This window comes from Danio rerio, chromosome 10 (assembly GCF_049306965.1).
Source record: "Danio rerio strain Tuebingen ecotype United States chromosome 10, GRCz12tu, whole genome shotgun sequence".
NCBI lineage: Eukaryota > Metazoa > Chordata > Actinopteri > Cypriniformes > Danionidae > Danio > Danio rerio.
The window spans coordinates 36,773,460-36,788,452 of record NC_133185.1 but is presented as its reverse complement, the minus strand read 5'-3'; the positions used below and the strand labels follow the sequence as shown (position 1 = coordinate 36,788,452).

The following is a 14,993-nucleotide window of genomic DNA, read 5'->3' as shown; positions in this document are numbered from 1 at the left end:
ACAACATTATTAATTTGTTCCTATTATTTTTGGTTATTTTTATATTATTATATATTATAAATAAAACATAATAGTAACATGATGATGATGATAATAATAATAATAATAATAATAATAATAATAATAATAATAATAATAACTATAGATAAAATAATAATGTAAACAACCCTAATAATAATAATAATAATAATAATAATTATAGTTATTATTATTTATTATTATTATTATTTAAGAAAATAGACATTGATTAATACGATTGTAAATGTAATTTCTTCACTTTAGTCTCTTAAAATGACCATACTAAATTTTATAGTTTAATATATTAAGGTTATTTACAACAAGAAAATGACTACATTAAGATTATAAAATAGAGATTCTTTTTATTGTTATTATGTTGTTATAATTCAGTTGTTGTTATTATTATTTTTGTTATGTTTATTATTATTATGTTATTATTGTTATGTCATTATAATGTTATTATGTTATTATTATTATTTTATTATGCTATAATGTTTATTATTGCTATTTATGTTGTTATTTTTGTTGTGTTTTATATTACATATGTATTATTATATTATATATGTTTTGAATAAAACAACAACAAATAATAATAATAATAATAATAAAATGATAATGTAAATAACACTAATAATAATAATAAATTTATTATTATTATTATTATTATTGTTGTTGTTATTAAGAAAACACTTATATTATTACTGTAAATGTACTAATATTATATATAATTTTTATGTTAGTCTCTCAATGACAATACAAAATTCTATACATTAATGTGCTATGTTAAGGTCAGAAAACAGCAATGTTTATTATTATTATTTTGTTATTACTATTCATTTGTACAATTCGGCCTACCCAATTCACCTGTACCGCATGTCTTTGGACTGTGGGGGACACCGGAGCACCAAAGAGGAAACCCACGCGTACGCAAGGAGAACATGGAAACTCCACACAGAAACGCCAACTGAGCCAGCCGAGGCTCGAACCAGGGACCTTCTTGGTGTGAGGCGACAGCACTACCTACTGCGCCACTGCATCGCCTATTCATTTGTTGTTATTACTGTTTGTAATTTTCCATAAAAATTTATATTTTTAATCAAACAAGTAATTAAATGCATGGTTTAATTGTTTCATGATTAAACATTTCATATGCCATTTATAATATTAAGAAATAAAAAAAATTCTTCTTATTATTATTGTTATCATTTTTATCATACATATTTTTGGTCAAAAGTCACAATGGCAAGCGGGGGGAAAAATCTCGCTTTTCAAAAAGAATTGTAGGTTTATTTGGTCAACAAACAGTAATTCCTATCCCAGCATAAATATTAAATGTCAACTGCAGCACCGTGTTAGCTTGATAAATCCGCCGTCCACATGGCTCTCTCTCCATTGCTGTTCAGTGTTTGGAGGCGTTCAGCGAATGGTCCAGCTCCAATCCTTCACCAATAACCACGGCAACGGCTCCAAACGCAATACTCAGCTGCTCAGCCCCGGTTACCATGGCGATGGGGCCTCCGTCACTCCAGTCTTTTCACTGTATTGTGGAGAAAAGCAGAGCTGCATCTGCGAGAGAGAGAGAGAGAGAGAGAGAGCACAGCAAACCAGGTCATTGTGTGTGCATCCCGTTTTTCATCTTAGCTCGTTGAATACGACGGCACATAATGTAACAAGCATGGAAAGCTAACGTTTAAATACAAGGAATGACATCATCAGTGAATTTTATATTTTTTGATTATTATTGTTGGACACTGCAGGTAAATGGGGTAAACAAATACTAATGTTCATTCATTCATTCATTTTTCTTTGGCTTAGTCCCTTTATTCATTAGGGGTGGAAGTTCTGTTTTACACAGCGGATGCCCTTCCAGCTGCAACCCAGTACTGGGAAACATCCCTACAATACTCATTCACACACACATACACACCAATTTAGCTTATTCAATTCACATGTAGCGCATGTCTTTGGACTGTTGGGGAAACCGGAGCACTCAGAGGAAACACACGCAAACACAGGGAAAACATGCAAACTCCACACAGAAACGCCAACTGGGGTCCGTTCTTCGTACGTGGATTACTCAGTTAGCTGGATTTGGATATTGACGATTAGACATGATCCAGGATCGTTTCGTTCTTCAAAGCTGATCCGAGAGTTGTTGTCATGGCAACAGTTCTGCTAGGTCAAACCTGATCAGGAGCAGGTTCAATTCATATAAACAGGATTAGATCAGGTCAGTTCAAGCAAAGATCATACTTACTTTGCTTGAACTGAGCCGATCTAATCCTGTTCCGAATTCTGATATTTTCTTACAGTAGTAGTTATATACACTTGGGAAAATGGTACATATTTTTTAACTATATATATATAAAGTTAAAGTCATTAATAAAATAAATAAAGTTATACATATTAATAAAACGTATGCAATCTGCACCCTCGAAATGAACAAAGACTGCCACCTGGTGGTGCAAAGAGAAAACTTATTGGTATGAACTTTTTAGAACGCTTTAGTACAAATTGTGTATAATAGAAATGCAGAATATGTGACTTTTTTTTAAAGCAATAATACATTTATGCAGTCATAAACATGTTTTGACAGTTAATATGCCAGTGATGCTTCACAAAAGTTGCAGACGCCTTTACCAATATGAAAATGCTTTTGTAAACAACCAGTTATTCTTTATACACCGATTAAAAAACAGATACTATTATAAAAAAAATCTTTTCTAAATGTGGAACTAAATACACTGATTTGCATTGAAATACATGATGAATACTCTTGACACATGAAAGTGTAAAGCCTGCAGCTCACAACAAATGTGGAAGGTTATCGCGTGTCATATTTAACAAACCATTTACTGCTAATTTGATGTAATTTTGCTCACATGGATAATTGAATAATTATCAGATGATGTCATTACGCTGCTGTGCCGTCAGCCAATCGTTGCATTGCTGATCATGATTTCTAGGATCGATAGATCTGTCCTTCACAACACACACAGCGATCTCAGATCAGTTTATCCAGACATTCTAATCTAATTCGCGAACTTGTTTGAAGAACCAAATTAGCGAGAGATCAGTTATCAAGATCAAAAGATCCAGGAACTGCCAAATAATCTGAGATCATTTAAGCGAGGTACGAAGAACAGACCCCTGGTCCAGCTGGGGCTTGAACCAGCAACCTTCTTGCTGTGAGGCAACAATGTTAACCACTGAGCCACCATGTTGTCCAAATAATAATATGCAATTTATATATATATATATATATATATATATATATATATATATATATATATATATATATATATATATATATATATATATATATATATATATATATATTTATATATATATATATATATATATATATATATATATATATATATTTTTTTTTATATATATATATATATATATATATATATATATATATATATATATATATATATATATATATATATATATATATATCAATATATTTTCCCCAGCTGATTGATTCCATTTTGAATTCTATGCCTATTTTTAATGACCAGTTTTTTAATAGAAATGCTTGAAAATGCAAATGAGACATCTTTAAAAAAATATGTGCTGGTTAAAATTAGCTCATTTAAATAAGTGCTAATTTGCATACATTTCTGAACTTTCAATCAAATCAGGTTCAAAATTCTTTCTTTTTTCTTTCTTTCTTTCTTTATTTTCTACTTGAACAATAAAAAAAAGAGTAGTACTTATAGTGGGGAACTTATTTATGCTCTATAATTCATAAAATAATGTAAACAGCATGACAATTGTAGATTTAATCATTAAATGCAATTTTTACAATTTTACTTGTAGAATAAAATGTATATAATCAGGCAAAAAATAAACTGAATATAGAGATTAATAAATCTGGTATTTGGTGTATACGTGTTGTTGAAGTGGAATTTTATGGCTCAGTGGAGCAGAAATCAAGAAATTGAGAAGACAAATTCATAAAGTATGATACAAAAATACTTAAGTGTGTTTTGGATGCTTTTCTTTACATTAGCCTGAAAAAATTAAAATGGATAAGCTAAACACACAAAACAGGTTTTAAAAAAAGCAGTGTTTTTGTCCCGCCGTCAAGACAGACAATTTTGCTTTGAAAAGAATGTTTTGACTGGGTTTTTGCATCAAAACACTGTGTCTTTGACGATGCAAATAGGCTGATTTGTGATCTAACAGTCCTGTAATTGTTGAATGCATTAGACAATGATTGACACTCCCATTGGAGATGATGTCATATTTGTCTTTGAGCTTTGCAGAAAATTCCTCCCCCTTCCACAAGACCCACTATTGTTACTTTCTGCTCTCTCCTCCTCTTTATTAACCATTAATGGACTCACATGGTTTGAAGTCTGTAGACAAAAGCAGAGGCACATGCATACTGTATGCAGCCAACAAGCTGTATCAACAAAAATATATAAATACACATGTATAGATAGTAGTGAAGACTTATATCGCTTCTGGTTTTGCCCTTTACAATCAAAATCAGAGGCGGCACAATGTGGCATCATATCAGTAGCTATGATATTTTCTGGGTTGTGTTGTGATAAAAATAGCAACAGGCAGTGCCAGTAGAGCCAAGTGCAACCATCTGGCATTACACAATGTGCACCTTAAATAATGACCAAAATAAATTAGATTTTCTTTTAAAATAACATAAATCATTTTTTAAATGTCTGTTAGTTTCCAATTTGTTTCCAATTTTGACATATCTGAGTGCAAATAACAAAAGCTCGACTATTTCGGGATCAATGATCTGACGAGTGCAAAGCACAATGGATGGACCCAAAAAAAGATTTGATGCTTCATAAGTTTATTCCTTCGGCTTAGTCCCTTTATTAATTATGGGTCAGCACAGTGGAACAAACCACCAACTATCCCAGCCTATGTTTTACACAGCTGATGCCCTTCCAGCTGCAACCCAGTACTGGGAAACACCCATACTCGCTCGCATTCACACATGCAATCATACACTATGGCCAATTTAGTTTATTCAATTCACCTATAGTGCATGTCCTTGGATTGAGGAGGACCCGGAGAAAACCTAAACAAACACAGTGAGAACATGCAAACTCCACACAGAAATGCCACCTGGTCCAGCCAGGACTCGAACCAGCAACCTTCTTGCTTTAAGGCGACAGCGCTAACCACTGAGCCACTGTGCCACTCCTACAAGTTTATGTGTATACAAAAAAAGAAAATAAACTAAATAACAACATAAAACAAACAAATAACTTTAAGTCCACTTATGAATTTTTTTTAATTGATTCAGTTATTTTGCAGCGCGTATTAAATTGGCAAAGGTCATGTGATTTCAAAAAACGAGGCTTCGTTAGATCAAGAAAGCTTCGAAACATTTCAACAATTGAATCGTTCTGCACTTGGGGACGAATATCATAAAATCCGCATGCATCATGCAGCTTTATTCAGATCGCCCCCTAGTGGCCAATCACTGAACATGTTTCATAGTTTTTACCTGACCTCGGATCAGTTTTATAAGTTTGTAGATGTTTTACTGAGAGATTTGTAAAAATTAAAAGAAATAATAGCTAATACAGGCGAATGATCAAGACAGGCAGCTAAACAACGATAAGAGTAAATCAAACAAGGGCCAAAAAAACACGAAAGGCAAGACAAGGAAAAAAGCTAGGAAATGCTCACTTACAGTATCTAAGACTCAGCAACAATGTGTGTGTTTGTTCTGTTCATAGTCTGTTTGATTAAACCTGAACAGCTTCTACTGTGTGTTTGCAATCAGGGGAAACCTGGGCCAGGTGTGTGAGTGAAGTGCATAATGGGGTCTGTAGTTCATAAAAGTGGCAGATTTGTAGTTCTCCAGCGATCTCCAAAAGCTGGATTGCTGGTGATTGTGACACCTCTAGAGGGCACATTCAGAGAAATAAACAATGTTAACAAATGCACAACATCATTTTAAATAAACTATTTAGTACAAATGAAAATAATTAGTAATATGGCTCCTACATTCGTATTCACTGAAGAACCACTTTTTTTGTGTGTGTAAGTTTACCATTTAGATTCAGTAAAGAAAATTGGGCTAAATATGGCTGAACAGCACCAGAGGCTTTTTCATTTTTGTCTTGAGAGTTGTACAGTATTGTGGTAAATATAGAAACAGGCAATACCATTAGTTCACAGAATGCAACTGACATCAAGTACTGCACACCTAAAGTAATTGCACCTCCCATAATACAGAATGGACATGGATTTTTTTAAAATAACATTAATCTTTCATGGCTTTCCTCTATATTTCAGTATAAGAAACAACATTTAGAATAAATTAAGCCATTCAAGTCTAATTACCCAGGGTTACTTTTAAAGTATGAGCAGTTCAAATTCAAGCAGCCAGAAATAATTAAGCATGTATAAGCTTAGATCGGTATTTCAGTCACGCCGCAATGCTTCAAGCGCAGTTTTGCATTTCTAAATAAATCTGGCCACATAGACAGGAAGCTTTACTATATAAGGACTGGACATCCTGAGCTCTGTTAATGCAGCGTGTGCTGCACATTTGTTGTTTCTCACAGTCATCTGCTCAAAACCGCGAAAGCATTGTCTGTAATCCACAAAATCAGATGCTAATCCTTGGAATATGGCAAGCCAATTTTGAGCAGCTTGTATGCATGCAGACACACTCATGCAGGATAGCGTCTCTAACTGTATGGGTCTTTTTAAAGGCTGAGATGCCGATTAAGAGCCGTGAAGGATTAAGGGCAGCAGGGAGAGTGGCGTAACACATGGGAGGTGTGGGTCTGTGTTACGTAGAGGGCGGATGGGTGATACTATGACCAGACTAAATGAGCTCTTCATGCCCCATCAGGTCCGATAAAACCAAGGTCTTTGCCTTGGCTGCGTTGCTCTGTCTTTCTGACTGGATGGCCTGCAGAGTCAGAGAAATCTGTAGCTGCAACGAAACAGTCTAATAGCCTGTAGAGGTGACGATCTGTGATTAAATAACATGCATTTGGAAATATCAGGTTTTGGGTGTCTTATATACCAATTAAAATTCAGGCCAATTTACTGTAGATGTCAAATATTTATATTTTTTTTAGTAAATTGGACAGTATTTAACAGTAATATGAACTGTATTTTACCGTAGGCCAGTTCTGTAGTATGTTACTGTATTTTAATGCATTGTGAAAATCACTGCTATACAGTAAAGATATACATACAATTCTTACATATACAGCAAGATAAATGGTGCTTTAAATGTAAATACAATATTTTTGCTGTAAATGATTTACAGTAGTTGCTGTAGATTCCATGGAAAATTGTTAACAGTGTATGTATGGCTTACACACTAAAAACTGTGGGTTGTTTAAACTTAATGTTGGATTAAATATTGACAAAACCAACTATTAGGTTAAAAAGTGTAATTAAATTTCATTGAAAAATTTGACTACACGTTGGGTTTGTCCATATTTGACCCAATGTTGGTGTACAACAACTGAGCGTTTTAGAGTGTATCATTCTATTATCTACACTGTAACTCTAGATTACACTACAAGATTATGATCATTATAATATGTAGCATTCAAATGTACATCTAAAAAATGATACTCATTTTGAGATAGAATAATGTTCCTTAAAAAATGTTGATAAACTATTTGATAAACTAATATTTTTTTAAAGATTAAGACAATTGAAGGTAATTTATTAGTATTGGCTTGTTGATGATGGCCAGAAACTTTAAATTTTGGTATTTGTGATGCAGCAAGCCCAGAGACTGTTGTGTACACCATAATTTTATGTAAAATTCCCTTTAATGGGTGATATGACTAAAAAGTGGGTGATATGTCATAAATGAATATTTTCCGAAACAGTATTTCATACGTCATGACTTAACAACCAAAAAATAATAATAATTATAAGAATAAGAATAAATGCACAATTAAATTTACAAAACATTCACCTAACAATGTTACTGATATAATGGAGAACTATGTAGTATTTAGCAATTTACTAAACTTACTAATTAAGTGTAAATTTTAATATTTAAATATATGCAATTTTACCTTTTTAACTTTGTGATATCAAATTTATCAATGACAAATTAGAAGCATTCATCAGTCTCCAACTTTTGGACCAAATTTGATATTTATTTCACATATGTTATTTTATGATAGTGAACTATATTCATGCAGTAGCTACATTTTATATATTTTCTATAGCGCTTTTACAATGCAGATTTAAAAACAGCTTAACACAGAAGTTCTAGTAAACTGAAAATGAAACTGTGTGAGTCCAGTTTTCAGAGTTAAAGTTCAATTTAGTTCAGTTCAGTGTGGGTTCATTTTCACTGCTGAAAGTCCAAACACTGAAGAGCAAATCCATGGATGCGCTGCTTCACCATTACCAAACCAAGCAAGCCAGTGGCAACAGGGGCAAGGAATAAACTTCACCTATTGCTGAAAGTTAAGGGGAAAAAAATCTTGAGAGAAACCATTTCTGCTCTGGCCAAACTTTTCATGCAGAGCTGCAGTCTAGGCGGCAGAGGAACCTGGAGACCTGAAGAACGCTGGATGCCCATCGTGGAGAAGCTGCAGATGCAAGAACTTCACCGGCAGGTGGTCAGGCTTACACACGGGATCAATGCAGAGACTCGTCGGTTACTGAGTCTCCACTCCTCCATGACCGTCACAGCATCTGCTCAAGATACAGCCTGGTCCAGGATTATGACACCTCAAAAAGTGTTCTGTGGTTGGCGTCATAAATGTGTTTTAATAAAAGAAAAATAAATAATAATGCTCAAGAATTTGCTTTCTGATGTAAGGTTAATATCTTAATATTTAAGGTTAATTGGCTTTCCATATCATTTTAATTTGGGTGCAGTACCCCATATTTCTGCAATGTGAAATTATTAGTTTCCAATGTAGGCATTTTTAACCACAAACAGCACAAGTTTTACATATTTTAGCACCATTTACCCTTTTAAACAATTAAATTAGAATTTTGTAGCATTCAGATATGGTAAGCGATCTACTTTTTTTGTTTAAAAATTATTAACCCACCAGAGGGTTAATAATATTACATAAGCTGTTCCACTAGTCATAAATGATTATAAAAACTACAATACATATATAAAATGCAAAAAATTATTACATTAATAAATAAATCATAATCGTTTCTGACTTTTTAGACCATGGCTATGCTATATAACCACTCTATACAGCCATACAATCCTGCCAGATTTATAGCCTTCATTTCAATAGCAAATGATTGACAGTAAGGAGCCGGCGTTCATGTTGTTAGGCCCAGCGTTCTCACTGAAAATCCCTTGAGCGTGCTTTGAGGCGTAATGAGAATAGATCCTGCCAGGAGACCCCCGATGTGGCTGATGACAAGCGGGTTCAAGGTGCGAATAAAGCCTTCGTACAGTTTTTTCTTTCCTCCATCCTCATGAATATGCAGGGATTTGGCTCCTGGCAGCGGGAGGGGAAAGTGGGCGGAGAGAGAGGTGCATGAGGAGAGCAGAAGGGGGAGGGGGAATCCATCCGTCAGTGCGCAGGCTCTGTGGAGGAGACGACAGGACGACTGCTGCTTAATGCTCAGAAAACAACACTCTGAGCCTCGGCTGGCTTAGACAAGACGCCGTGGACTAGAACAGGGAGCCGGGCGGCCATCACGACTCCAGCTTGCGTGTTTGTGATGGGAATGACTGTGTTCTTTCATCCTGACTGATGGTGGATTCACTCTGACTATATCGGAATAGGAGGGGCTTTTTTCAACCCAGATACAGAAGGAGAGATTCTTCTGCAGGTAATTTGTTCCTCCCTCTTTTTTTTCCTATCCTCCATCACTCCATCGTCTCCATCCTGCCATTGTTTTCCCATTATTCCCTTCAGGATTTATGGGGTAACCTTGATCTCTGTTCATTCTGCTTCCATCCATTTCTATTTTTTCTTCTTCTTTTTTCTTTCTGTGCAGATTTATTTCCAATTATTGATTTATTTTTAACATTTTATTTTAACATATTCCTTCTGTATTATTATTCCAAAATATGAATTTTTATCCATGTGGTGTTACCTAAAGATATGCTTGAAAAATTAGTCCACCAGATCTGATTCGGTGTGATGTTGTATTTCATCTCTGCCATGCTTTATGATGTGATCGGCCATATTTCTTCCCATCATGGCTTGTCAGTTCATCTTGTCTAATAACACGGCTGATATTGCACAACACAGGTCACACCGGCACTCAAAAAATTCATCTTACATTCACAAATAATTCTCAATTTCAGAAATACCTCTCACAGTTTTTTGTCTTATCATTATGAATGTGATGCACAATTCTGTGACGTCATCCTCAGTGGATGTCCCACAGCAAAAATAGTTCTATTCCATTGGTACAATTTGTGTTTCATCGATTGATTTGGGGTCAATATGCTATTTAAACTCCTGCTCAATTTCACACACCCATCCCCAGGAAATGTGAATAAGGGGAAGCGGTTTATCACTGTAACGTTGCATTAACAATAGTCCGATTTTTTTTATCTGGTTCTCATCATAGACGCAGACTAATGCATGGCAGACAAACAAATCAATGCGCATCCACAAAAACTAGGGAGTGGGAAAGGTCATAACAATAATTCTGACATGGCACAGACAGTGTTTTAGTGGAATGGCACTTTGCTGACTAATGTAATGTTGGGGTAAAAGCTTACGCAAGCCTGTTTTAAATGGATTTTGATCCTTTTACAGCCTGACTCTAAGCCTGATAAAGCCTTTGTGCTCATTCACAGCAACTGTCAGTTGACAGGACAAAAAAGGAGGTGTGAACTGTAATGGGTGGATGTTATATGTACCCCGAACTTGTTCATTTCAATGCATGAATCAATGCAATGCATTTTAAAGATTAAATCGATTCTTGGAAGTCATCTTGGCCTGATCAGAATGTAAATAGAGGTTGTTTTGGGAATCAGCCATGTAGATAAAATAACACCATAGTATTATGAAGGTGTTCATTCATTCATTTTCCTTTGGCTTAGTCCCTTTATTCATCAGGGGTCACCACAGCGGAATGAACTGCCAACTTATCCAGCATATGTTTAACACAGCGGATGCCCTTCCAGCTGCAACCCAGTACCGGAAAACATCCATACAACACTCATTCACACACATACACTACGGCAAATTTAGTTTATTCAATTCACCTACAGCGCAAGTCTTTCGACTGTCGGAGCACGTGGAGGAAAGCCATGCCAACACGGGAAGAACATGCAAATTCCACACAGAAATGCCAACTGATCTAGCGACCTTCTTGTTGTAAGGCTGATTAATGAGCAACCGTGAATCCAGTATTGTTTGGTGAATTAAATAATAATGCTTTAAAGACAAGATTTCCCTTTTTGAATGCATCACATGCACTGTATATTTACATAACAGTTTACACATATGTCAAAAATCTACTATGTTGCCAAAATAAAAAATTTGAATAAATGTTAAAATACAGGTAAGATAATGCTCCACTGTCATTCGGTGACATGACGTACCTATTCTGTGAGTAAATATAAATAAGCGATCGTATTTAATTATATTTTAAGTCAAGTTTATTTATAAACAAATTTCGAGAGGATCACGTGCTTGTGATTGTTCACAGCTGTTCCAACTTTAGCTAATGACTGATTATCCTATCAGACGATCCTTAACTCACTATAAATAACTAGACTTTTCTCATCTCAATACCTTTGTCTTGAAGAACCCCCCCCCCCCCCCCCCCCCCCCAACCCTACTTTCTCTCCTTTTAGCGCTGTTGCCTCACAGCAAGAATGCCCCTGGTTTAATTCCTTTCCAAACCAGACGGCATTTCTGTGCGGAGTTTGCTCGTTCTCCCCGTGGTCGCGTGGGTTTTCCCCGGGTCCTCCGGTTTCCTCCCACAGTTCAAAAACAAGCACTCTAAACAATTAATCCAAATACTTTAGCTATACTCTGCTAAAACAAGTAAGAGGGGGAGTCATTGAGATCTGCCTGAGCTCAAACTCCCCTCTCGCCTTGCAACGGGAGGGAGCCCAGGGCTCGAGGATCTTATAAGCTCAGGGCTCTCTCCCGGGACAGCACGCCAAACTAGCTTTATTATCAATCATCAGCTAAGTGTGAACTCTTGAAAAGACTAAAAGATTGACAAACAGGCAAGACCTTGAGTTTTTAAGGATAGATAGGAAACATTTAATTATTTACTTTTTATTTTTATTTCGAGGCTTCTTTGTGAGCCTTAAATAAAGTCTTTTAATATGAAAGCAGATAATACTTGTTCTAAATATGCATAAAATATTTGGTATATAAGCAAGTTATACTTCTCTTACTTTTTTTACTCCTACTTACACTGTCTACTGTGAATAATTGTAATTATTTAAATTAAATAAACATATTTAAATAATGGTGCTCAATATTTATTTATTTGATTTTAAAAAAATAAAGTAAAAAATGTAAAGATGTATTACACTTATTATTTTACTGCTGGAAAACCAATTTTCTTTGACCTTCATGCATTAAATCAATATAGAGTTTTATAAAGCACTAATGGCTGCAGAGAAAATGCTAATGCTAATGTACTTTCTCGTTGACTCTTTTTCATTTGTTTTAGAGAGTGAATCTGAATGAGCACCAGCTATAATTGCTGTCTGACTTTGGCTACAGCACAGTCCCAGTATTTATTGGGGAAAACTCCCAGAGGTTCTGCTGAATCAACCGTTACCCAGATTAAACACAATTACTTTCAGTCTTCTTGAGCGAAATGCAGTCACTGGTGCTCCACGCTTGCTTAGTGGAAGAGAACGAAATTAATTTAATGAGATGTCATCTGAGAGAAACCCTATTTTATAGTCTAAATATTCATAGTTGATAAGCTTCACAAAATGTTCCTGCTTCTGAGGCAGTCACTGTTATATAACTCATACTGCTCATACTTATATAACTCAATATAAACATATTTAAATTCATTTTCAGCTGTTTAAGAGAAGTGAGCTTTGTTTGAGTATGGCATTTATTTTGAGGTATTGAATATGGAACCAGATCAGTTTAAAAAATAATTCATTTACAAAATAAGATTCATACTCAATTCACATTTATTTTGTTAATTCAAAACATGTTTAATAGTGGTAATTATTTAAAAATGTCTTTAAATATTTATGACTTATATGCTCAGAAAAAAACATGCAAACATGTATTACACTTATTATTGTACTGCTTGAAAACCACTTTTTCTGACCTTTATGTATTAAATCAATAAATCAATCAAAAGAAAATTCAGTAATACGCAAATCCAATTCGTAAATTTAAAAGACAATTCATAAATATGCAAATCAAATTAATAAATTAGAAGATAATTCATAAATATGCAAATCCAATTCATAAATTCAAAACACAATTCATAAATAAGCAAATCAAGTTAGTAAATTCAAAAGACAATTCAAAAATACATAAATCTAATTCATAAATTTAAAACACAACTCATAAATATGCAAATCCAATTCGTAAATTCTAAACAAATTCATAAATATGCATATCCAATTCGTAAAATCAAAACACAACTCATAAATATGCAAATCGGTCCGTGTACGTTGCGTTCATTCGATTTTTGATCTTAAACGAAATTTAAAAAACGAGGAAACGGCCGTTTTTCGTTTTTTTATTTGGCTACAAAAAAATTAAATAACTGATTTTGGCTCGATTTTCTTTTTTTGGTTTAGGGTAGGAAAACGGATAAATGACTTTAAAATTCATTATCCACATGTAGGCGGTTCTGAAACGCCCATTTCCTCTGATTGGTCAATCAAATCTGGGCTCCTGACGTCGCCTTCAAAATAACAGTCCTGTAGTCTTCGTCCTCTGCGGATCAGCACACAGGCATTTAATATATTATATTTAATATATAATATATTAGCAGTATTATTAGACATTTATCATTACAATTTATCATTACTATTATAGTTCGCCGCCAAATTTGCTGCTATGCACCTGATACTGAGCAAAAGATTTGCTGTATCAAATACATATCAAAGTCCCTTTATAGTCTTTGCCTCTCTCTCTCTCTCTCTTTCTTTATGTGTGTGTGTGTGTGTGTGTGTGTGTGTGTGTGTGTGCATAGGCTATATAGCCTAGAGAGGAAAAAAAGAGAGAAAGCGAGAGATAGATAGATGGATATGCGTACATGTAAGGATAAAAGCTTAAATTCAGCCGAATATTAATGAAATACTTTAATTGGCCATATGGCTGTTTCCGAACACTGCCTTTTGTGTTTTATTTGAATATTACAAAATTAAATAGTCAAAATGTTTTTTTACCATTCTCTCTGGCTTTTTTCAATAACAAAGAAATATATTTCAAAACAACACTTTAAAATGTATTACTTACGCTACATTAATAATAGATTTACTGTAGAGCTCAGCAGTTTACTCCCTGAATTCACAAGAGTTACATATGGGAGTATTTTTTAAGCGCTAAAGTCTACATTTTTATTTAATCGGGTGGATCAGGTGATAGGATCAGTCATTGCTTATGCAAACGTCATCTACGTTCTGAAAATAATAAGGTGTTTTAAAAATGTGTATCTTGACAAACTGGCACAAATTTGGATATAAAAATCTTTCATCGTGGCAGACACGCGCAATCTCTCACAATGAGTTTACTGCACAAGTTTGGAGGATGTTGTTCATAAAAAAAAACAAAGACGGCAGATTTTTAATTGTTTTGTAAGTGCACTCAGGCATATGTTTTTGCATATCTATAATTCTTTACAAAAGATTGTTTAATTATTCTGTTTTCGAACTGTACATTTATTCTTTACCTGTTATGTTATTATGTGGGCGTGGTTAGAGGTCCGCTCGCGAGTTCAATGAATGTATTTGACACAGTAAGGGAAGAGGAACAGAGGAAAAGGCAAGTGCACATCGCGATGCTTAGTCGACAGTTTAAAGAATTATAGCCAACAAGATTACAACC

General features: G+C 34.5%; 2 protein-coding genes across 3 annotated transcripts in view; one reads left to right on the top strand and one right to left on the bottom strand.

The window, feature by feature from the left end:
• The window catches only part of foxo1b (forkhead box O1 b), a 94,101-nt gene that overhangs the window by 69,700 nt on the left and 9,408 nt on the right, over nucleotides 1-14,993 (bottom strand). The window contains exon 2 of the mRNA XM_073914115.1: nucleotides 1,367-1,584. The gene's annotated coding sequence lies outside the window, so the exon portion shown is untranslated. The remainder of the gene's footprint in view (nucleotides 1-1,366; nucleotides 1,585-14,993) is intronic.
• fez1 (fasciculation and elongation protein zeta 1 (zygin I)) overlaps nucleotides 9,615-14,993 on the top strand; it is a 44,292-nt gene continuing 38,913 nt past the window's right edge. The window contains exon 1 of one of the 2 annotated variants that reach the window (XM_009305397.3): nucleotides 9,615-9,813. The gene's annotated coding sequence lies outside the window, so the exon portion shown is untranslated. The remainder of the gene's footprint in view (nucleotides 9,814-14,993) is intronic. The other variant, NM_213396.1, reaches the window with a different exon arrangement.